General features: G+C 50.1%; 1 protein-coding gene across 1 annotated transcript in view; it reads left to right on the plus strand.

Moving 5' to 3' along the window:
• Positions 1-25,547, plus strand: part of LOC309617191 (uncharacterized protein) — a 661,226-nt gene that overhangs the window by 101,230 nt on the left and 534,449 nt on the right. The window contains exon 3 of the mRNA XM_082369112.1: positions 16,143-16,309. The gene's annotated coding sequence lies outside the window, so the exon portion shown is untranslated. The remainder of the gene's footprint in view (positions 1-16,142; positions 16,310-25,547) is intronic.

Genomic DNA, 25,547 nt, shown 5'->3' on the forward strand with positions numbered 1-25,547 from the left:
GCTAACCTTAGAGGCCTCCTAAGAAAGCAGGCCTCAGGCTTTGGAGATGTTAAGTCCCAGAAGCACAGGTCAAGATGGGAAGACAGGCAGAGCAAGCCTGTTGGACTCTGTGTGTGGGTCGAGTCCAGAATTTGGGACTTTTGAGGTTTGTTTCAGGCTCCAAGAAGTCTGGTTATGGCCTATTTGGAATGTCAAGGGATGAGATAAGAACGGGCAGAATCAAGGGCAAGACTGCTTTCCCTGGTGAGGTTTCCTAAGACTTCTCTCCCACTGCTGTCCGCCTTCCCTCCCCGAAGCGGGAGCTGAGTTGGGAGGCAGATGGGCCTCGTGGGAAGCACTTGGGAAGTTGTAATCTTGTTGCTCCTGATGTTTTCTGAATGCATCTTCCCTGGGGTCAGGTTTGAACCAGGGAATTAGTGACCTGGCTCCTGCGGGGTGAATCACACCCCTTCGTGTTATCTCGTAATTTAAGCCTCTCTCTGAATCCGCATCTTCCCGGGACCCCAGGGGCAGAGCTGAACAGGGTGTGGGTCCTGTATACTGTTACTGTACGCTGGCAGGTCCCAGGGTGCCCAGTCTAGGATAACGCTTGCACTAAACTTCCTTCCCACTATGGCCTCCTGCTTCTGCCCATCGACGCTCACACCCTCTGCTGCAGGAACGCGCCATTCTGGGGTGCACGGTCCTCATGGGCCCTACCGCGCGTGCGCACCAGCTAGGCCTTCTGCTGTGAATGCCCTGTCCCCTCGCCACCTGCTGTGTGCTCTCAGGGTCCCGCAGGCACGAGCTCAGATGTTGTCTCTGTGAGAAGCCTTTCCCTCCTGGGCTAGCCCCTACCTACCCTATCCTGAGTGGTCCTGTCTGTTCCTGCTGCTGGAACTTGGGCTCCAGAAAGGCAGGAACAACGTCCCAGCGCCCAGCCCTGTGCGTACATGATGGAGAATAAGTGGGAGGATGGCTAAATGTCGGCTTGGCTGCAGGCCAGGCTGTGGGCCTGTCCTCACCATGCAGGGTTTGGGGCCGTTCCTCCCTGGGAGAGCCGGCAGGGCTTTTCCTGTGGCTCCTCCAGGTGGTCTACTAGGCCATTCTTGGATTTGAGGAACAAAAGCTCTGTTTTCAGCTTTCATCTTTGTTTCCATTTTCCTTAGAAATAAGAGAACTGTTAGGCAAGCCCTCACTTCTGCCAGTGGCGTGTCTGGGAGGGAAGCTCAGGGTGTGAGCACTGCCCTTCTGCCACAGGACGGCCACAAGGGAGCACTTGGGATGGGACTGCATCCCCAGTACCTCAGGCTTGCGCTGGATAAGGACAAACCCTGGCGCATAGTAAGCACCACCCCAAGAATGGATGTGGGCTGGTTGGAGTGGGGGTGGCTCCTCGGACAATGTCCCTACAGGCCGTGCTCCTCCAGGAGCCATGAGGGGCAGGCAGTGGTGCAATAGCGTCTCCCCGAAACCCATGTCCACCCAGAACCTCGGAATGTGACCTGATTTGGAAATAGGATCTTTGCAAGTATAATTAGGTAAGAATCTCAAGATGAAGTCATCCTGGATCTAGGGTGGGCACTAACCCCAATTCCTGGTGTTCTTATAAGAATAGGAGAGGACCCACAGAGACACAGGAAGAAGGCCATGAGAAGATGGAGGCAGAGAGATACAGTTACAAGCCAAGGGATGCCAAGGATGCCAGGAGCCTCCGGAAGCTGGGGAGAGACAGGGAAGGGGTCCTTCCTCAGAGGCTCCAGCAGAATCCAGTCCTGCTGACACCTGACTGTGCACTTCTGGCCTCCAGGCCTATGAGAGAAAACAGTTATGTTGTTTGAAGCCACCAAGTCTGTGCTAATTCGTTACGGCAGCCCTAGGAAACTCGTACAGGGTCGAGTTTTGGGGTCTCTGGCTTTGCTTCTCCTCTCCCCATGGTCCAGAGCTTCCCCACACAGTGTCTTCTCTGATATATGTACGCTACAAAAGTCTGATGTCACACGGGTGAAAAACACTGGGGCACAGACTGTGGCGTGTGGGTGTTAGAGCGGTAGGGACGCCCAACTCATGGTGTCACGTTCCTTCCCTCCACACTGACCCCCTGATAGATCTTGGCCTCCCTTCTCTGCCTTCCATCTGCGATCTTTTCTTTCTTTCAAAATTAGAGCCAATAGGGGAAGAGGTAGCAAAGAGATAAACAAGAGGTTACAGGTGAGACCCAGGGGTCCAGAAACATCCTTGGTTTAACAGCCCGACTCTGGTGGGTCCTGGGGCATCAGGGCTATTCTCGCCTCTGCTCACATGTCCCGTGGCTTTAGGAAACAGATGAGCAATGTGCCAGTTAGCTTTCGCTGGGTAACAAGCCACCCCCAAACCTGGTGCCTTAAACAACCGACATTTATTTAGCTCATGATTCTGCAGCTCGGCACTTTGGCGTCCATTGGGCAGTTCTGGTCTTGGCAGGACTCACCCATCTGTCTGTGGTCAGGTGCCAGGTTGGCTGGAGGTTAGACTGGTCTACAGTGGCCTCATTATGTGGTGGTTGGAAGGCTGTGGCTTAGGGTCATGGGGGTGACTGGGACCCACGCCTCTAATCCTGCATCAGGCCAGTAGGGCTGTCACATGATAATGGCAGGATTCAGAGAGAGAGAGAGCAGAAGCCACAAGCCTCTTGAGGCCTAGGCTCTGCGCGTCACTTCCTCTGCATTCCGTTAACCAAAGCAAGTCACAAGACCAGCCCAGATTCAAGGATGGGAAAAGAGACACTGTCTCAAGATCAGATGAACTGCTAAATCACTTTGCAAAGGATGCGGTCACAAGAGGGGTAGAGAACTGGACCATTTTTGCTAACAGAGTCCCCTTGGCCAGCCCTCTTCTTGGCCTGGGTGGAAGTTCACTCAGCCTGAATTCTCTGCTACCCTCTGCCCAGGAGAGTCTTGCAGTGAGAGGTGAGAACAGAATCCAGTTTTTAGTACCCATACGTCCAGGCTGGACCTGTAATATGTCATTCCAGAAATCTTTCTTTCATCAAACATTTATCCGAGCGCTACCACAAGGCCAGGTAGAGAGACCACACAGGGACGCCGGAGGTCCTCACGGTAAAGAGCTTGCACTTTGGAGTTGGTCAGGTCTGGCTTTGGATCTCTGCTTTTACAGACTGGGGCAAGCCACTGTCTTTTTCCTGAGCCTGCTTCATTATCAGTAAAATGGGGGTAATAATGTCCGTGTTACAGGGAAGCTGTGAGGCCTGAATCACATACCCAAGGTAATGTGCTTAGCACAGCACCTGGTCCACAATGGAAACCCGCTAATGGTGCCACGATTATTAATAATAAATGTAGGCTAAGGGAATGCATAGATGAATGAAGGTCTGGCAACTTTCTGCCAAATGCACATGATTAATGCGTATTCCCTCCCCATCCCGGCCCAAATGAAATATACAAAGGATCTAAGGAAATCCATCAGCCACCTGCTAACTTTCTTTCATAACAGGAAACCTCTCACAGCCGTGGCCAGGGCTCCTCTGTGACCGGGACACGGGGATGGGTGAATAACATCCCACTCCGCTGCTCCCAGGCTCCGAATGCAAGCCGCACCGCCTCACCGCGCCCACAAACTCCTCCTCTGATCGCGCCGCCTGCGCCCCGTGGTAAAAGGAGCTACACCTGCACCGGTGGCAGCCAAGAGGCATTTTCCTCTCGGTTGCCTGGACGATTTTCTCTCCACACCTGCTCACAACCTTCGTTTTTCCTTCCTATCCAAATCAAAGCGCACCTTTGCTCTCCAGGCCGCCTGTCTCCCGAGTGGAGTCTGCGGGGAGGGCAAGGAGAAAGCTGGGCGATTAGATGCTCAGCCGGCCCCTTTCAGAGGCTGGAGCTGTTTTTAGCTCTGCCTCTCAGCAGGCGGGCCTGGCCTTGGGGTCTGGGCCCAGCCTGGTAGATTAATAGCAGCGGAAGACTGTCAGGGCCCGGATAGCGCCAGGAGAGGGGAGGAAAGCTCCTTCTGAGCGCTGCTGGGTTGGAGGTGCTTTCTTACTTTGTCTTTTATTCTGTTGGAAACGACGGTTTCCCCTTTAAACGTGCCTTGCCTTTGTCCAGATGCTCTTTGTCAGGCGACCCAGTGTAATTAAAGACAACAAACTCCCCCTCCGTATATTTTTTGTGGAAAATAAAAACACATTTTCTAATCTGAAACTGCATGCCCGCCTGAGAATGACGAGAATGTGGATGCTGCAGGTTTTGGGGTCAGTGGAGGGAGCCTGAAGCTTCCTGGAGGAGAGAAAAGATTTTCTTAAATGGCATTTGTGAGTTGAGGCTGCTCCCAGGAGCCTGGGATGGGCGGGAGTGGGGGTGGTTGACCTGCCGTGTGTGAAGTTTTGCTTTTTAAGCAAGAGGGTCAGTTTCTGGAGGCAAATGGGCTCCAGGCTGATAAGATCTGTGGGCGAAAATAACTCTGGATTTGGATCTAACAAAGACTATAAAAGAGAGGCTCGGAGACTTGTTTTCCAGCCTGGCGGGCGTCAGGGTGGTTTTAAATGAAGGGCAGATGTAGCCTGAGGCCAAAATCCGTCTCCCCCAGCCCTACTGTAACGTTATTAAAGGATAAAAAACACGGCAGGACTCTCCTGGTAAGAGAGAAACGCGGCTTCCCCAGCAGAGTGAGGGGTTCAGCGGACACCTGTGAGGAAGGTGGGCTCTTGCCTCTCTGCAGGAGGCGCTGGGAGAGGACGAGAGGGGTGGAGGCCTTGGGCATGTGCAGGGGGCCCTGACCTGACAGACAAGGTCAGGGCCGGGCAGGCCGGGCAGGAGGGGCTTCCCAGCTGGTGTGGCCTCACAGGTCAGGTCAGGTCAGCCCCCTGCCAGGCCAGTCTTCCCCCCCTGCAGCCTGGGCTGGCCTCACAGGACAAATGCTTCGTGACTCTATGGGAAAAGGCACATGAAGCAGGAGCGGGGGCTTTCCAAGGTAGCACAGCACCTGGCACCAGGGAAGGGCTTGGTCCCTTATACTGGTGACAAAAATAACACATGCTCCGTGCAGCAGGGACGTTTTACCTTTAAGCATTCCCAGGAGTGGGGGCTTCCTTCACTTCAGGTTTGGGGTGCTGGAGGTCCCTCGGGCTGAGTGAGAACCTTATCTACACTCGTGACCATCTGAGCAGCTCGCCTCACCTGTCTGCACCAGGCCGCCATTCAGGTGTGGAGGGTGAGCGGTTGGGGGCGTGTTTCATCCTCTCTTTGTGCTTCCCTAAAGTTAGCTGCCCTGCTCTGTGCTCTCAAGGCATCTGGCTCTGTCCTCTGGCTAACTAGCTGGCTGGCGTAACCTGTCAACTTGTCTGTGTGGCCCAGGGCATGGGGCCCTCAGTATCGGGGGCTGTGCATTCATGTCTGTGTAGCCAGTGACTGGAGAGTAGGGGTTCAACAGTGTGTGTTCAGGGTGCCGACATGATGGACACTTGCTAGTGTTAGCATTTGGGCTTGGAAGCAGCAGCAAATCGTGTCTTCTATGCTTTACAGATTCTTCCTCCCTCGGCCAAAATACGTAAAAGATTTTTTGGAATAAGATCTTGCATCTGTGTAGTGTAAGGGTTTCTTAAAGCACTTTTATGTGAGGCTGGGTCTCACCTAAACTCTGTGATGAGCAGACAGCATTGCCCCATTTTACAGATAAGGCTACTTGAGGCATGGATGCTGATTGGCTGGCCCAAGACAATAACCATAAAGGTGGAGATTGCAGTCCAGAGAGGTTAGGTGAACGGCCCAGAGGCACACAGCATAGAGCCAGCCTGAGAGCTGGCCAGACCCCAGGCTCGTCTGTCTCCAGAATCCACATTCTCTCCCCTGACCAGCTACACAGAGTGGGTACCTGCTGTTGTCAGGCTCCGTGTGCGGGGCCCACCCTGCCACTCCTCATTTCCTTCTCACAACAATCCTCTGAGCTGGAGAGTGCAGCTCCATTTGTTTTTTTTTTTTAAATAAATTTATTTATTTATTTATTATTTTTGGCCGCGTTGGGTCTTTGTTGCTGCATACGGGCTTTCTCTGGTTGCGGTGAGCGGGGGCTGCTCTTCATTGTGGTGCATGGGCTTCTCTTGTTGCGGAGCATGGGCTCTAGGCGCCCAGGCTTCAGTAGTTGTGGCACACGGGCTCAGTAGTTGTGGCTCGCGGGCTTTAGAGCACAGCCTCAGTAGTTGTGGTGCACGGGCTTAGTTGCTCCGTGGCATGTGGGATCTTCCCAGACCAGAGATCGAACCCGTGTCCGCTGCACACCATCAGGGAAGTCCCGCAGCTCCATTTTTCAGAAGAGGAGACTGAGGTTCTGAGAGGTTCCAGAGACAGAGCCAAGCTCCACCCTGGGTCCATCTCTGCAGCCAGTGCGCTTTCTCTACAGCCAGCCCTTTCCTTTTTCCTCAACTTTCCTGGATTTTATACCCCAAGGCAGACAGTGCAGGGAGAGGATTATATCAGAAACATGTCTGGCGAAGATTTAATGGCGGGCACTGCTCATAAACTTTGGGTGTTTGTGTCTGCGGGGCTCATTGTTCCAAGCAGAGATGCAAATGGTGGGCTGGACCAGCAGTGCTGAGGCATAGCTATGCCTCCGATTTATGAGGGCTTTGTTGCAGAGTGAGGAGGAGGAAGGGGAGGGGGAGGAAGAGAAGATAGGGAAGGGGAAGAGGTGGTGAGGGAGGAAACTGCTTCCCTTAGGCTAAGAGTAAGAACTCTCCCTTCTCCTGCCAGCCTGCACCAGACCAGCCCCTCGGGGTTTTCTAGAAACAGCCTCACATATCTTCTTTCTCCTTTGGGGAGGTGGGAGATCAGGTGGAGAAGGCCAGGCATTTGCCAAGTGGAGAAAGGTGTTTCATCACTTAAAGCTCAGATGGCCTTGGTGCTTCCCTCCTCCCCTCCCCCACATCGCATATCCCACCAGTCACCGAGGCATCAGTCCTCCCTCTTAAATAGACTCTGTCCCTTGGCTCCTTTTCACATCACTCTCCTGGACAGCTGGAGGAACCTCCCGGCCGTCTCCTTACTTCCACTCCTGTCCCGAACTGTCCCTCCCACACTGGCCCCAGAGTGACCCTTTTACAAATGCACACCTGACCGTGTCACCCTTCTGCTTAAATGCTTTTGTGGCTTTCTGTAATAATAGAGTATGCATATATAGAGTCGTGTGCTGGTAAACCGGCTGAAAAAGGAAAGTCCTGATTTACAGTGTTTGCTGATTGCCTTGGTGTACGGACTCCCACTCTTTCAAGCAGTAATGTTTGGGCTGGCAACACTCAAGCTTTCCTCTGGTGGCAGGAGTTGGCCCTAGCACATCCCTGCATAGCACTGATGAGGCGCAGGGCACTGCTTAAGGCTTTTTTTATCTTTGTCTGGGTCCTTCCCCTGCCTGGCACGCCCTCTCCTCCTATCTGTGTTTATCCAAATTCTCCCCACTCCTCCGTCCCACTTCCCGTCTCTCTTGCTCCAGGATGCCTTCCCAGACCCACCCCCATTGCTGGAATAGTTGAAAGTACTCCCATAACACCGCATTCGCCCTCTCTTCCTACCTAGCAGGATCGCGGGTCCCCTCCTTTGGGGAGGATGGTCTCTTTCAGAGGCCCAGCCACCACGTGTGCATGCCAGGTGTAATTAACACGTGTCAGTAATCAGGCCATTCCAGGGAGTATTGATACAGCACCAACAATGTAGTCAGGCTCCGGTGTAACCGCTGGTGGGGGAAAGAGAAGTGCCCGCCTTGAGCCCTGCCCTCAGGGACCAGAGAGCTGGCTTTGGGTTTCGTGAGCATCAGGGGGTGGGAGCCACGGGTCAGCAGCTCCAGCACTTTGTTTATCCGCCTGAACCTGATGCCCCTTCTGGTTACGGTTTCCCTATCACCGCAGTAGATGGAGGCCATTTATTGTGATGAGCAGGTGATGTGCCTTCGAATGGGAAATCAGCAAAAGGGCTGAAGGGGGATTTTCAAGGTCAGGATGTGCCTTGTCTATTGAGAGTTCAGTTCTGTAATGAAGGAGAGAAGCTCGGTGGCAGCTTTTCCTGCGCAGTCCCCTAAGGGGTAGATGGTGCCCCTGAGTCCTGCTTGGAACCTGCTGTCCGCTCCAAAGCTTCCCACCACGAAAAGACTATCGTCTAGATAAAATAAACATTTACGTTAAAGGAATCTGTAAACTTTATGTAAGTGCTAGCATGAGTGCATTAAAAATGTGGATTTTTTTTTGTAAGAGCAAAAAATTGGAAATAACCTAAACATTCATCAGTACAGGGTTGGTTGAATCAAGGGCAATACACTTATAAAACACAAGGAGATTTTCCGTTTTAAAAAGCGTGGTAGATCTCGTGATTTGGATGACAGCCCAGGATGTAAGTGGGGTAAGTGGGTGATTCGTAATTTGGTAAGTGGGGGACAGGGCAAGCTGCAGAGTGTTTCTGATGGCCCCCCAGGGTGGGGGTTGTGTCTCTTGTTCACAGCTGTCCTCAGCACCTGATATAGAACCTGGCCTCAGGAAGGGCTCTGTAAATGTGACTATTATTACTATTGTCAGCAGGCCATAAGTAAATGATGAACAAATCCTACTTGGTATAATCCTATGTAGAGGCATCGAGAAAACTTGGAAGGAACCTCGCGAAAACATTAATAGAGCTTACCCCTGTTTGGAGTAGAATTAGCCGGCAGGGGATAAGATGCTCACTTAAAATATAAATACTGTTAGAATTTAGGATGAGCTTGTATTATTTTTGCAATTACTAGACTAAAAACCAAAAGAAGTGGGGAAGAGATCCCTTCACAGTCTTTCCCCTACAAACACACTTAGCTATCTGCTGTTGAGTACATACTTGGGTCTTTGCAGGCCTGGGGACTAGTCCTGCTCTATTGATTTCTGCCTGGTAAACTGTGGATAATAAGAGCTCTTTTCTCACGGGGTGGTAGAGAGAACCACATGCAGTAATGAGGGTCATGCGCTCAATGCAGCCACCCCTAACAGATGAGTGGCTTGTAACCGTTAGCTGCTTTCCACTTTCCCATGGAGTTTCATCCACTGACTCGCCCATGAACCTTTTTTCACCCCCTGGCCTTTGCTTGAGTTCATCAGAGTATCATTAGTGCCGAAAACATAATCAGGGATGAAATCCTCAGGAAGATACAGCCCAACTCTGTCATTTTGTGGCAGCCAGGGCCCAGAGAGGTTAAGTGACTTGCCCAAAGTCACACAGCTTCCAAGTGGTATAGATGTTATTTGCACTGAGCTCCAAAGCCACGTGCTTCCCTTGTACTGCACTGCCTGACAGGGACTTAATGTTTTGTCTTCCCGAGAAGACTTCTAGAGGCAGAGATGCCTTACCCCAAGAGAAAGGAGTCACCAGTGGGGGCTTTTAACAATCTGACAGAGGCCACCCTGTCTAGGGTTCACTCCCTTTGGAGTGAGGAAGGGAGGGGCTGGGCTGAAGAAGTACACCCACATTTATATGAACTCAGGGACTCCCCTGCTCTCACCTCCACCCCCATGCCCGGCCGGTCCTCTACAATCACACACCTCCCTGGGCTGACCTCCCCATGGGGAGGTCTTCCTTGGTCATCACAAGCCTCAGAGCCAGCTAGATCTGGGTTCAAAACTGCTCTAATTAGTTGTGTGCCTCAAGTTACTTAGCTGCAAAATGGGGACAGAAAGACCTACCTGCCAGGTGCATGTTGAGAATCAAGGCAGATAAAGGTTACACCTGCCTGGTGTGGGGTCTGGCACACCATGGGCAGCTGGGTGGATGAGAGACAGATCTGAATCTGTTTGATTAAAGGAAGGCACTTTGTTCCTGGACCTGGAGACCACCTGCTAGATATGATGGGGGCTAGGATAAGAAAGCAATGTTTCCGTCTCAAGGTTGTTGTAGTTGCCTTTCCACCATTCTGGAGGGCCCTAAATATGTATTTGGGAGCAGGGTAGTAGAGCGATTAGCAGGCATGGTCTCAGGAGTCCTGGGTTCGAGTCCCAGATCCACCATTTTCCAACTATCTGACCTCGAGCAAGTCCCTTGAATTCATGAGCCTCCATTTCCTCATCCATAAATTCAGGCTAATATTAGCATCTACCTTGTTTGTATTTTCCCTTCACTTCACCAGCATCCATTCCAGTATTAAATGGAATAAAGGATAGAAAGCACTTTACCCAATGCCTGGTATGTGGTAAATATCAGTAAACATCAGCTTCTTTGAATATTTTATCATAGTTATTATTACTGTTACAGTGCTATAGTCCTTCATGCTATTCACCAAATATTTTGTTTACCTCTGGGCAAACGGTAGGATTGTACTTCTCTGACCGATTAAAGTTAGGCAGGGCCTCTGACTTGCTTGGGGCCAATGAAATGCTTATTGTGTCACTCTGGGCAGTTTTAAGGGCTAGTGTGTGATTTGCTACCTTCCCTTCTCCTGCCCTGAATGTAGAAATGACAAACCCTTTGTGGGGGTGAACCACTGAGCGTGGGGCAGTTGTTACAGCAGCTAACCTTGGTCTCTCCTGACTGATACGCATGGACCGACCCCAGCATGGCGAGACCGTGGGTGATAAATGGCCTTCTGCCTTGTCACGTGAAGAGGTAGAAGAGAGAGGCAGAGGAGTTCGTGCAGTCCCTCACACGGAAAGTTTTTTTCCAGTGGAGTGATTCAAGCTAGCAGGCCTGGTATCCTCCTCCCTCTGACTGGGAGAAGTGGGATGCATGTGGGAGACCGGTCAGATGGAGGACCAGATTGCAGCTGTGCATTTCCCCTTCGGTCCTCTGACTGAACTTGCCCCACCTATTTCTCTGCACAGAGCGGGCTGTTTGTGCTTCTTGCTGTGTTAACTTCCAAGAGACTTCCAAGGATCACCACTCATGAGGATTTAAAAACTGCACTCCCTTGAGGCAGCCTTGGCGAAACTCCCCGGCGCTTGCTCCCTGCCAAATCCATGAGCAGGCTTCCTGGGCAGGGCCACCAGAGCAGGGCCTGTCTGAAATACCACCCCCCGGGGACCCTCTGAATCTCTGTGCCAGGGATCGTAGGAAGAGATGGTTGAAAACCCAGGTCTGCCTGAAGAGCTCATGTTTCGACTCACTCTCATTTCTGTTAAGGTATAAATGATGGATATAAAGCTATTCAACCCATCTCAGTTGACTGTCTCAGTGGAGGTGAGCAACAAGATACAAATACCTAAAAGTCAAGAGATGGCGATGAAAGGGGTGAAAGGCGGCCTTGAAAGAGAAGAGTGGGGGCTGGGATGGGCAGCCAGTGAGACTCCCTCTGGGAGATGATGCAGGGGCTTTGAGGTCAGGCGGCCTGGGTTCAAAACCTGCTCCTGCCACTTGGCGGCTGTGTGACCTTCCGGGGAAATGGTGGATCGTTCTGAGGTCAAGAGAGTACAGTTGGCTCTGTTCCTGAGATACGTGAATGCCTGTGCTGGGTTGTAAGTGGAGCACTCAATGTCACCCCCCACCCCCCAATCTGAATGCCTTATCCTGTGCGCCTTAAAAGGTATTGGTGCCAAAGCCAAGAGCCATCTTTTCTTTGTTTCACTACAGGGATACAATTAGATGAGCTCAGTTAAATTTTACAGTTGACCCTTGAACAAGGAGGGGTTTAAGGATGCTGGCCCTCTGTGCGGTTGAAAATCCACATATAATTTATCATGGCCATCCTTGTCCACAGTTTCTTGGTATCCGCGGATTCAACCGATGGTGGCTGGTGCAGTCCTGCGGTATTTACTACAGCAACAAATCCACGTATAAGTGGCCCCACGCAGTTCAAACCCGTGTCGTTCAAGGGTTAACTGCACTGAGTTCTCACTATGTGCAGGCCCTGGGCTGGGTATTGTGGAGGGAGAGTTGAGAAAAGGATGCTGCTGGTGGTAACTCTCAAGCCATCAAAGGGAGAGCTCGGGGTTAGAGATCAGTAAAACTGGTCTGGGAGAGTTGTTTCTCCTTCTCTGGGACTCAGGCTCCATGTGTCACACGGGGAGAGACCGATGGCATCTCCTCTGACACGTCCTGGAAGGACTAGATGGGAGCGGGGGTGTGATACCCATTTGCAATAACTAAGTGCTACACAGTGTAGGGTGTCTTCATTCTCATCAGACCCACTGGTGTCCACTTGGAGGTCACCCCTGATCGTGTCCTTGAGGCCCCGTGAGAGCCTGCTGGGGTTTTCCACGGGACGACTTGATCGGAGACATTCCACTGGACTTGGTTTGCCTCAGGGGGCCCTGGGCAGCTCCCCATGTTCAATTTCTGTGAAGAGAAGGGCTGTGACTTCCGTCCATCCGTGGGTTCTCTACCGAGAGCCAGGCCCCTGCATTCCTGCTCTGCGGAAGGAGAGGGACTGTACTCACTCTCTGGTCTGCACGGCGTGTGCCAGAGAATTGTCTTCAGTGTTGGAACAGCGGAAATTCAGAGCGAGGCTGGGGAGACCCGTTATAACATCTGAGAGGGAGGCAGTGCAAATGGCTGGGGACCAGCGAACCTCCATGAGCCCCTTGAGAGTCAGGAGGGTATTCTTATTTTTAAAATACCACTGACTTTTATGATTTCTGAGCTCAGAGGCCCCGAATTGAGCTTCCCGATTGTTTCTTCCCTGAGTTTTAAAATTTTTAAAAATAAAATTGTTATGTTCTTAGCTTCAAAGTTGACCACAAGCTTCCCCACTTCCCCCCGTGGGCCTAGAGCTTTCCTGTCGGCCAGGGCAGGGCTGTGGGTGTGCCAGGGCTTGGGTTTTCCCTCTGGGAAGGTGGAAAGGCAGCAAGCTTGGCTTGAGAGTGCAAGCCACACAAGCTGGGTACTCTCATGCAAAACCCATGCACGGGGGCCTACTTAGAGTTAGGCATGGTGCTGGGTAATGAGGGGAACAAAGACATGGCTGTTAGCTGATCCCCAAGAGATGGGGAAGGAGGTAAATGAAGTCAATTGCAGGGGACTGCAGAGGAAAGGTCCCCAAAATGGCTTGAGGGTGTGGCTGGCCTAAGAGAGGCATTTGAGCAGATCTGTAAAAGCGTTTTAGAATCCCCAGGTATCGAAAAGGCTCATGGACATTTCAGCAGAGGGGGCGGTGTGGTTGAAGACTGAGAGGTGAGAAGTTCAGGTGTGTAGAGAAGATGTTGGTGGAAAAGGGGTGTGCATGAGACCGGGGCTGGGGCGGGGGCAGACGGGAAAGGCCTGAAACCTTGAGGTTGATATTGTCAAGTCTGTGGTTTGGAAAGATCTTCTGTTTGAATACCCCTTGTGACGGGAAGCTCACTACCTCTAGGGTAACCCATTCCACCGTCAGCTCTGACTTATAAAAAGTCCTTCCTGAGAGCAAGCCAGTGCCTGTTGGCCTTGGAGGGGCCTGGAGGACCAACCTAGGCCATGCTTGATCCTTCCATCCTTGTTTTTGTCCTTGTTAGAGTGATGGACACTTGGCTTGTAGACCAGCATGATAACTTCCTTTTACCACAAGCATCACAAAGTTTAGGCATGTGCCCAGAACCTCCAGAACTTTCCATCAATGACTGAGGTTGGCCTACTATAAGGAATTCATCTGAATTCATCTGCACAGTTTTCCTAGCGGCTCAGAACTTGGGGGACTTGGGATTCAACAGTCCTGATTTTGAATCCCATCTCAGCTGCTTTGTAGCTTTCTGACCTTGAGCATGTGGCTTTCCTCTTCAAGTTCAGCTTCCTCCGCCTGTCACAGGAGTTACAGGGTGCAAACAACACCCCCAGCTCCCTCCACTCTGGTTAAGAGGCCTCTCTCTTCCCACGCCCTTGAAATGGAGTTTTGGAAGCTCGTTGGGCAGTGCTGTCATCGAGACGCTTCCAGAGCCCCTGATCCCTTTTCAATCGCCTTACTCCCCTGGGAATAGATTTATGTGTTTTTTTGCTAAAACAGGCCACCAGAGGAAGACTTTCTCCTGTTTCTGTAAATGTATCTGTTTTAGGGCTGCACCCTCCTTTCCATTTCTGTCTGTTTGGGATGCATGTGCAATATGCGTTTTGCAGGCTGCCTCGGCCTGTTTTTAGACAAAATATTTTGACAGTCCGTCCTCCGTCTTGCCTCTCTAACTGTCTTTGGGAGGCCCTGGGATTTGCTTTTCCTGAGCCTTTGGCTCTGTGATCCTCTAAATCTTGAGCGTCCAGTGGGGTCAACCTGCCTGGCTGCGGGCCTGAGCAGGAATGTGAAACTACCCAGCGTCAGAGAAGACAGGCTCCCCGGGGCTCACCCACGTCACCCCGCTGCTGTCTCAGACGGAGATGGAGGCCCAGAGAGCAGGGTCGGGGGACCTGTCTAAAGTCACAGGGCAAACTAGTGGCAGAGGTGGGGGGACCACTCTCCTCCCTTGACTCCATATCCTGCTCTCAGCTGGGGCCCTGGAGACCCATGAAGTAGCCTGAGTGTTCCAGGTGTTTGTTCATCAAGGCTGCACACATTTTCCAGGCCTGCACGTCTTTCTGTAGGTCACCACCCCCATCAGTGCCCAGCTCGAGACTCAGCCTTATTCACGCTCAGGATGCCTGATCTGCAAACCCCAAAACTCAAAGCCAATCAGACATTTCCTGAACTCCATCCTTCTCCTGCCCCAGTCCTGACTGAGTGGGAAGTTGTGCTGTGGCACCGCTCAGGAAGCCTCCAGGGCAGGCGGTGGATTCCAGCAGCTGTGATTTGGGCAACTCGAGCTGTAATCCCCATCCCCACTCCCCCCAGGTCTCCACTGACAACCTGGCCTCACCCCGGGCCTTGGGAGCATTAGCTAGTTTCACAATTTTCCTAAGAGTGAAATGATGTTCAGTATTCATTTTCTTGTCGCTGCCGTAACAAATGACCACAAGCTCAGTGGTTTAAAACAATACAAAGTTATCCTCAGGTCTGGAAGTCAGGAGCTCCAAGAGAGTCTTTGGGGCTGAGAATCAACACGTTGGCGGGGCCGCTCCCTTCTGGGGAGGCTCCAGAGAGAATCCACTTCCTCGCCTTTCTAGCTTCTGGAGGCTCCTGTAGTTTTTGGCTCGTGGCCTTTTCCTTCAGTCAGTCGCTTAGCATCTTCCTTCTCCGAATCGTCTGTCCTCACTCAGGCTTCTCTTCTGTGTCAAATCTCCCTCTGCTTCTCTCTATACGGGTATTCGTGATGACATCTAGAGCTCATCTAGAGCTTGGATAATCCAAGATCATCTCCCCATCTCAAGATCCTTCATTTCCTCACATCTGCGAAGTCCCTTTTGCCATGCGAGGGACCATTCACAGGGTCCAGAGATTACGGTGTCGAGGTTGTCGGAGGCCACCCTCAGGCTGCCACAGTCAGTCCATGTCCTGCCCATTTCACAGACTTGGAACCTGAGGCCTGGAAAGGTTAAGGAGTACAGGGAATTCAGGTCTCGGATACCTGCTCCTTAATTCCAGGACTAGGGCTTGTTGAGGTCCTTTTGGGCTCTGTGGGCTGCTCTTTAAAAGTGAATAATCTGACACTTTCTCACATTGGTTGGTCGTTTTCTGGGGGTGGGGGTCACTTCATTGTTCCTTCGAAATCTCGGACACCCCCGCCCCCCCCACCCCCGCCGTTTTCCACATCAATAAACTGAAGCTAGTAACATCTACCTCCTGACTTGGTTGGGTTTTCAGGAAGATTGCAATAATGAGAATTGTTATTGCCTCTGGAGCACTTCTCTGGTGATCACTTAATGCATCCTTCCTTCCTTCCCCCATTCCTCCCTCCCTTCCTTTTGATGCAATTGGGGCTCGACCAGCTGCTGTGAGGTTGGGTGCTAATGACTCCCAGCTGCCCCCTTCTTTGCAGACTTGCCCTCAGCCAAAAGGGGGCTGCCAGGTGAGCAGCTGTCCTGGAACGCCCCCTGGTCCTGCCGTGGCTGCCCGTTCGGGGCACTGACTAACTTGAGGCACACAGTGCTGGTTTCCTTCGCCAGGTAGGGCCAACTTTTGGTGCAGTTCATGCTCCAGGGCTCCCCACCGGCTCAGGCTAGCCTCTGCTCAAGGTTGCATCCTTCTCAGCTCCTCCTCTGTCCCGCTTCCCTCACTCCCCGCATCCTGAGAGCCCTCCTCACTGACTCCAGGCTACCCCAGCCCTGCCATGGGCTCTGCTTCTAGGGAACCCACCCTAAGTCACTCTCCCTTCTGCCTTTTAATTTTTTCTTGTCTCTCTTCTTTACTAGGAAATCAGGAGAGCGTCGTTTCATGGAAACCAAGTCAGGAGAGTTTCAATAGGAGGAGAGACCAGCAGCATCAGACGAGGGAAGCAGTCACAGAATCAGGGCCAAAGCTCAGCAGCCTTGGCATTGAGAAGGTTTATTGGTGCGTTCCTGTCTAATTGACTCTCAAGGTACAGTTAAATCTCACCTTCCTTCTTTACTGCTGGGTCTGTAAATCTTATAAAAACAAACTTTAATGGTGGAAAAATGCCAGGCAAGTCAATTTTCCTGCCTTGGCCTTAGTTTCCCTACCTGCAAAGGAGCTGGGTGATCTCTCCGAAATTTTATGATTCTAAGAACGTTTCCTTGTGTGACCTGCAAATAAGAACAGTAAGAACTGTCCCACTTACCAAGCCTTTGATATGTGCCCTCACGCGTGCTGAGCGGAGGGTGTGAGGCATCTGCTTCAATCCTCACAACCACCCTGTGAGATAGAAAGTACCTTATCCCCCTTTTATTGTTTCATCAACTTGTCTATGTGCCGAGGCCTCCTGGGTTCATATCTCCAGCCTGGCTGTTGCTGCTTGAACCACCTGGCTTCAGTCTGTTTCTTCTAACCCTGTCTTAGTGCAGGCTGCCATAACAAAATACTGTAGAATGGGTGGCTTAAACCACATTAATTTATTTCTCACAGTTCTGGAGGTGGAAAGTCTGAGATCAGGGTGCCAGCATGATTGGGTTCTGTTGAAGGTTCTCTTCCTGGTTTGCAGATGGTCACTTCCTCACTGTGTCCTTACAAGGTGGGGAGGGAGGGAAAGAGGGGGAGTGTGGGGGAGAGCGATATCTCTGGTGTCTCTTCTTATAAGGACACTAATCCCATCATGAGGGCCCCACCCTCACGACCTCATCTAAACCTCATTACCTCAAAGGCCCCCATCTCTAAATAACATCACATTGGGGTTAGGACTTTAACATATGAGTTTGGGTGGGGGGGCATGACTCGGGTCCATAGCAGCTCCAGACAAGAGAGCATTAAATAATCACAGTGGGGCTCAACCCAGTGTGGGAACTCTGATAGGTATTGTAGTACATGCCTCAAGGTTATCCCTCCAAAACAGTGAGGGAGCTGGGGTATTCATCCACTGATCCCGTCAGCCATGGGTTGAGAGCTGCTTCCAGGAGGTACTGACCCCCGGCCCTTCTGGTCTGCCCGTGTGAGCTGAGCACACTCCAGTGACCAGGAAAGGCCCTCAGGCAGGGCGTGGGTGCCTGTGGTTGAAGCCGTTGGGACTGCACGCTCAGGTATGGTCAGTGCTGAGGGAACGTGGGCACGGGGCTGCCGAAGTCTGCCAGCGGGTCTGAAGGCTGAACGCTGGGGGATGCCGTCATTCAAATCCGAGCAAAGAAGGAGGTGCCGTGGTAACTTTAGGAGGGGCAGTTTCCATGGAGTTGTGGGTGCAGAAGCCCCAGAGGAGTGGGTTGTTCATGAACAGGTGGTGAAGGAGCAGGGCTGGTGTGAGGCTGCCTCCTGAGTGAAGAAGATGGGGCCGTGGGGTCAAGGGAGAGTGTTCTCAGGAGCTCCCTGGGGGCCTAGTGGTTAGGACTCGGTGCTTTCACTGCTGTGGCCTGGGTTCAGTCCCTGGTCAGGGAACTGAGATCCCACAAGCCACGGGGCATTTCCCCCCCCCAAAGAGAGAGTGTGTTCTTGGCTCAAGATGGGAGGCTGAGGTGCGTGCTTTTGTACTGATGGGGATGCTGGGAGTGGGGGTGAGGGAGTGGTGGGTGACGCAGGACGCGGAGTCCAGGGAGGAAGGTCTGGACATTGAAGATTTGAAGGCAGATCAGAGGCTAGAGGGAGCGAGGTCCTGACACACGCGCAGTGACTGGTCTGTGGGAAGGACAGAGCCTCTTCTGACCTGTGAGCAGAGGGAAGAAGGGAAAAGTGGGACCAGCTGAAGCTGGGTTTGGTAAGGAACCATGAAGGGACTCGATTAATGCCTTCTGTTTTTTTCACGGAAATACGGTGAGGTCAAGACAAATGGATGAAGGACGAGGGGTGGGAGGGGCATGATATCGTCGCCCCATTTCTCTTCCTTTTTTGGAGTGGAGTAAGCAAGATAGTTTATGTCTTTTTATATAGAAACACTTCTCATAGCTATCAAAATAATTGCAGTTTCTTTCACTGAAAATAAATACACAGCAGATGCTTCCGTGCACTTAGTAAGTTTCTCATGGTCTTTGAAATTACTTATTGGTTTCGCCTGTCAGCTTTGTGTGCATATGTAGTGTAAAATGTACTAGTATTTTTGAAGGGCAATTTGGAATCATTTGTAGTCTTAACAGTGCATGTAGATTTTGACCCTACAGTTTCCTGAAATTTGACACTTTCATGTTTGAAAAGCCAAAGGAGAAGATATCAAAGGCAAATTAGGAACCGGGAGAAACGGATTCCTTGGGTGTTAGGAGGAGAGAAACAGCTAACATTTATTGAGGGTTTACTATGATCCAGGACCCGTTGGCTAAGATCTTTTAGTCATTTATTGGGTTGGCCAAAACGTTCGTTTGGGTTTTTCTGTAATACGAACTTTTTGGCCAACCCAGTACTTACACAGTTCTATGAAGGAGGTATTATTGTTGTTATCCTGGTTTTAGAAATGAGAAAATGGAAGTACAGCTGGGTTATTAAGTAACTTGCTACAAGTTATAGACCCAATAGGTGGCAGGACCAGGAGGAGAAGATGTTCTCCTAGTTCGAGTGCTTAGGTGGTACCCACATATCTTAGCCCTGTCATGTGATACTCATCTCCATCTATTTATCTTTTTTCCCAGCTCTGTTGAGATAAAATTGACATATAACTGTGTAATTTTAAGGTGTACAATGTGATGATTTGATACATGTATATGTCGTAAAATGATGACCACAATAAGGTTAGTTAATATCTCCATCACCTCACATAATTGCCATTTCTTTTTATTGTGATGAGAATATTTAAGATCTACCATTTGAGCTACTTTCAGTTTATAATACAGTGTTGTTTTTTTTTTTTTTAATTAATTAATTAATTTATTTTTGGCTGTGTTGGGTCTTCGTTTCTGTGCAAGGGCTTTCTCTAGTTGCAGCAAGCGGGGGCCACTCTTCATTGCGGTGCACGGGCCTCTCACTATCGCGGCCTCTCTTGCTCTGGGAGCACAGCCTCCAGACGCGCAGGCTCAGTAGTTGTGGCTCACGGGCCTAGTTGCTCCGTGGCATGTGGGATCTTCCCAGACCAGGGCTCGAACCCGTGTGCCCTGCATTGGCAGGCAGTTTCTCAGCCACTGCACCACCAGGGAAGCCCCTATAATACAGTATTGTTAACTGTCATCATCCTGCTGTACATAGGTCCCCAGGGCTTATTCATTCATTTTATAACTGGGAGTTTGTACCCTTTGGCCAACATCTCCCCAGTTCCCCCAGGCCCTGGCAACAACCATTCTCCTCTCTGTTTCTAGGAGTTTGATGTCGCATATAGTGAGATCATATAGTATTTGTCTTTCTCTGTGTGGCTTATTGCACCGTTGCCCCATTTCTTTGGTCCTGGTGCACCATCAAAGCTCAAACCCAGAAAACCCACATGGTGCCAAGAACTCCAGTGGGCTGATATATTCTCTGCAAATTCCGTGACAAATAAAAAGTCCCATTTCCCACGAACAGTTTATTACACATTTAAGGAGCTGATCACCAAATTACAATGACGAAAGGGATAATTCTTCAGACTTTAGGAAGTGACTTATAAACATTGACTCTTTTTTTCTCTTCGTCAGTCTTACTGGAAAAGAAGAAGGCAAGATAAGTTGCATGTAACATATAATGTTCTTCATTTGCTGCTCTGCTGTGATTTTCACAGAGTTCTGAACAAGAGTATTCAGTTTGAGTTCAAAGTCCTTTTGTACTAAAATTATGGGTACAGGAATACGTAAAATTACATATTTTGTTGTCTTTGATATAAGATAGATACTCAGACTGTCCAACACGACAGGAGACAACTTTATTTTCCTGACAAGAAATGAAGATGCCTAAACAGTCTGATAGTTAACATTATGAGCTGTGGTTAGACACTGTGACACTAAATTTGGAGCGTGATAGTAACTTTTCAGCGTTCCCAACTTAGATCCTGTGCCTGCCACCATGTTATACTTCTACATAGTTTATGGTTTTAATATTATTCTGCGGGTTTGTCCAAATCGTGTTATGATGAAATCCCTCTCAAAGAAGATCCAGCTGAGTAATGAATAACGATGTTTGCATTCAACTTCATGGTGGATTCCTTGGGCTGCAAATGATCTCTTGGACCTCTTGCGTTTCATTGGGTAAGGATTATAGAGAGACTAATCCTTTTGGTCATGAAAAACAGTTTATAACTTTGCGAACTCCTACTTGTCATTGGGGAGAAATGGAAATTCTGTGTACTCTATCCTGGAAGAACAGATTACCAATGACATCAAAGATTTCAGTCTGGAGGGGCTTAGAGATGTGCTATCCACAGTCACATGTGTGAACATCTTGTCTGCAGTTTCTGATGTTTTTCATCACACACGTGGGACGGGACTCTTAAAGAGTTCCTGGGAATTCTGCACAGTTTATTTAGGGTGTTAAATCCCGGGATGATAAATTGGGGCCAGGAAATGAGCAAACTCGAATGTGGAGTGTGCTGTGGTTTGGTGGAAACGATCTAGTGGCCAAGAGCAGGGGGGTTCCCGCCCCAGCCCTGATATTGATTCCTGTGTGGGCAGAGGCAGTTTCCTTCTCTGGAAAAGGAGAAGTCAAGGGCTAGTGTGGGACCATCTCCAAGGTTCCTCCCAGCTCAGACAGGCTAGGATTCTACAGCCCTAGATCTGACCTCTGTTCTTTCTTGCAACCAGCTTTATCATCTGGGAATCTTCAGAAAGCGGGCAGGGGAGTCTTAATGAAAAACCTATTCCCACGCTTTAGTGAGGCCTGTAGACAAGGTGAGGGGGTCAGGGGGCAGAGGGAAATGAGAGCCCTGCTTGGGTTTTTAGTTACCATTGGTGGTTCAGGTTGGAGAGGGGCCGTTTTCTTTAAAGACCAGTTATTTGTGATGGAAAAAACATACAGGTCAGTTTCCAGGAAGATCTGACCATTGGCTAAATATGTAGGTGGGGAGTAGGGTGATGAGGGACGTCTTTCTCTGCCTGAAAGACCATTGCTTTCTTGAATTGCACCGTGGTAGTGTCATGTATTTAATGTGGAGTGAGCAGTTGTCAAGAAATTATTAAAAATTAGCACTGGGCTACAGAATGCAAGGTGACAGATTGGTGCCCAGGGAGCTGGGGGAGAGACTAATTTACAGCCTCCAAGTGAAATCTCAGGTTGTTTGTTGTTCGTTTCTGGAAGCATAACACAACATTTACAGCCTGTGTTGGGGAAATTAACCTCTTGTTAATTGTGGAAGCTGTTGTCAGGCCCCATCCCCACGTCCTTTCCTCAGCTTCAGAGACAAGGCAGACTGGAGGAGTATCATCTCAGCATATGAGCTCACCCCCGAGTCCCCAGGGGGGTCCTGCCACGCTGCCTTCTGGCCTGGGAGCCCCAGGAGAGCAGGGACTGTGTCTGTTTTGTATTGCTGGTGTCTGGCACATAGTAGGCGCTCACTGGAGATTTGTTGACTCTGCAGCTCCTGGGAGCAACATTGTCACGAAGAGCAGATGAGTAGGGGGAGATGAGGGGGCGTGGGGCTGGGGGTGGGGGCTGTTACGCCCATTTCCCTGGTAGCAGACTCCCTTCTGGAAGCAGAGGAGAGGAGGGCCCATCTTTGGAGCTCCGCCTCTCCCTGTTCTTCTCATCTGCGCTCAGTGCTGGAGGGCAGCTGGCTGAGTAGCAGGATGGGCAGAAATGCGTTTGTTTTTTTTTTTATAAATTTATTTATTTATTTATTTTTGGCTGCGTTCGGTCTTCGTTGCTGCGCGCGGGCTTTTCTCTAGTTGCGGTGAGTGGGGGCTACTCCTCGTTGCGGTGCGCAGGCTTCTCATTGCGGTGGCTTCTCTTGTTGCGGAGCACGGGCTCTAGGCACGCGGGCTTCAGTAGTTGTGGCACATGGGCTTAGTTGCTCCGCGGCATGTGGGATCCTCCCGGAACAGGGCTTGAACCCGTGTCCCCTGCATTGGCAGGCGGATTCTCAACCACTGCACCACCAAGGAAGCCCCAGAAATGCATTTTTCTGCAGGTCCCACAGGGAGGGAATTCAACGGCCAGGGTTGAGCATCCCAGAATCAGCTTGAGCTCTCTCTTGAGCATCCCAGAATCAGCTCCCAGACTGGACTTCATCAAGGCCAACCTGAGGGCACCTTGGAGGGAGAGGAGCCGCCGTGCCCCGGCCATGGCTTCCCGGAGGAGGGCAGAAAATGTCTGTGATCTGCCATTCGGATGAGAAGTATCTTGTGTTTCTACGCTCACGTTCTCACATGGATATTATTCAGCTTTTGCTAATTGGCTTTATGATTTTCTCAGTAGTTAATATTCATCTGTCAAAGATGGAAGCATAAATAAATAACTTTGGTTGGAGCACACCTTCTTATTAGGCCATACATCATGTTAGAAAGTTCACATTCTTTAACCAGGAAGATGAAATTAGAAACATCTTGAAAAAGCCTTCTTGTTATCAATCATGTCATCTTGAACATGTTTCGAAGCTTGCTGCTGGCATCCAGAATAGATATTTTATTCAAAAGAATGTATTTAAAGAAAATGACAGCACTTTTCGATTTCAGCTTTTTGAAAACAGGAAATCTTTCAAGTCCTCCTGACTCTGAGCATTCCAATGCCTCGGCAGAGGGCTGGAGTGGCTGGAGCCTTGTCCGGATGTGCCCATAAGGGTGGACAATTTTCTGACCCTTTAGAAAGGGAGTGAGACAGAAAGACAAACGGATCATGGTTTAGCAGAATGTCCTGGCTCTTGTGTGGCCTTAAAAAAATCACTTGCCCTCTTTAGGATCCAGTCTATTCATTTATAAAATGAAGAGGTTGTATAAGATTAGTGTCTTAGCTTGGGCTGCTGTAACAAATTACTTGGGGGTTTAAGTAACAAATATTGATTTCTCACAGTTCTGCATGTGGGAAGCCCAAGATCAAGGCGCTGGCACATTCGGTATCTGGGGAGGGCATCCCTCCTGGTTTGTAGATGTCCATTTTCTTACTGTATCCTCCTATGGTGGAGAGGTGAGATCCTTTTTTATAAGGGCATTATAATCCCATCGCAAAGGTCCCACCCTCTTGACCTCATCTAACCCTACCATCACGTTGCGGATGGAGATTTTCCTACCCCAGGATCACTGCCTGCTCCTCCCGGGATGGAGACCACAGGACTAGACATTCTCCAGGGGCCCCTCCAGCTCTGACCTGCTCGACCCCAGGAGAGATGAGATAAGGGGTTCACGTGGCTCCACGTATCCAGCCCCTCCTTGCAGGAGGGCTCAGGAGGGCTCCCCAGCCCAGCCACGCCTGCATTAAGTTCCACAGCACAGGGCTGGTAGGAAGGCAGTCCCTGAACCAGGAGAACAGGATCCTTGCCTCAGCTCTGACCCGTTGCCCTTTACGGCCTTGGGCAAGTCACTTCTCCTCCCTGGGCCTCACTTTCCCCATTTATAAAATAAGGCAGTTGGATGGGCTGATCCCCAGGAGCCAAGGTTTAGTAATTCCCCTGGGAGTTAAGAGATCGTTAAGGCCTGGATGTATTTCTGCAAAACAAATAGAACCTGATCTATTTCCCTAAAGCCCAGCTCCTATGGGGCAGCATTTTCCTTATTGCAAAGACAGTTTAGAATCTGTTTGTTTGCAAATGAATCCAGAAAACAAAGGGACTTCAGGTTCAGGCCTCTGGTCAGCAACAGAGGTCATTCTAGGGGCAAGAACCCTCAAAGCTTTCTCAATCCCTGCTGGTCCCACAGAACAAATCCCAGAGTCAACAAATTCCATTGAGCTGGCATCCAACGAGTCCTGGAATGTTGGACCTAGAACAAGAGCCAAACGTCTTCTGGTCCAACTTCCCCTCTTGACAGTTGAGCAAATAGAGGCCCTGGAAGAGGACTTACTGCTTCAGGTCACAGCCCAGGTGGTGCAGAGATGGGACTTAATCCCACGGCTCCGGCCCCCCTCTGCAGGGCTCTCTCTATGACCCTCAGTTTGCTTCTCGTTTAAAAGCATTAACACAACTCCTTGAAATGCACAACTTGATTTTGAATTCTTTCTCTCCTTTATGCATGAATCTAAAGTTGCAGTTTGTGAAAACGCACAAACACTGAACTACGCTTTAAGCCAAATGCGGGTTACCACACCCATCTGCCTCTCTGAATTTCCAACATGAGTGACTGTCAAAGTCTCATCATGGACAGTTTGCCAAACACTTCACAGCTGAGCCTCATGGAAAATTAATAATGTTAAGTGTGTCTGTGACATCTCATAGGAGTCAAACGGGTTGACTTATGGCAAACATGTGTTCCCCTAACCCCCACTTAAAAACAGAAGGTGTTAGATTGAATTACTGAAGGCAGCAGGCCAGAACAGACACGATTAGGACAAATCCCACCTCCTAAGAGCCCACAGTCCATTAGGACAGATATGCCTCGTAAGCAGGATGGGCTATCAGAAGGACTAAGATAATTGACAAAGTGCTACGGGGCCTCAGCAGAGGGGGCAGCACGTCTGGCAGGCAGATCATGGTGGGGAGGCTTCTGGACCAGGCTCTGGAAGCGGGGAGGGATTGGGGCACGTGCAGAAGTGTGCCTTGAGGCTCAGAGGTGAGAATAAATGGGGCACATTTGAGGAGTGGTGGATATAAGTGGAGATACAGTTGAAAAGGCTGCTTGGAGCCCATCTGTAAAGGGTCGAATGCCAGGCTAAGGCCTTCAGCCCTCACTGAGGAAGCAACCCAGCCCCTGTAACAACGGCGATTGATGAAGAGGGGGAAACATGGATTTTGGAGGAAAGACAGGCACATTTTGAGGATTCTGCTTACCAGATGGTAACCTTTGGCAAGTCACTTAACGCCATCTCTCTAGTGGGGCACTGACCTCTGCTTGCAGGAGAGTTCTAGGTTACGTATCACTTTTTGCAATATAGGCATACCTCGTTTTATAGTGCTTCACCCTATTGTGCTTTGCAGATACCGTATTTCTGCAGATTGAAGGTTTGTGGCAACCTTGTGTTGTCAGATGATGGTTAGCATTTTTTAGCAATACAGCATTTTGTTGGATAATGGATTTCTTTATTTTTTTTGATATTTACTTATATTTTTATTGAACTATAGTTGATTTCCAATATTGTATTAGTTTCAGGTGTACAGCAAAGTGATTCTCATATATATAATATATATATATTCTTTTTCAGATTCTTTTTCATTATAGGTTATTGCAAGATATTGAATATAGTTCCCTGTG

This window comes from Balaenoptera borealis (assembly GCF_965194805.1).
Source record: "Balaenoptera borealis genome assembly, chromosome: 19".
In the NCBI taxonomy this organism is placed as follows: domain Eukaryota; kingdom Metazoa; phylum Chordata; class Mammalia; order Artiodactyla; family Balaenopteridae; genus Balaenoptera; species Balaenoptera borealis.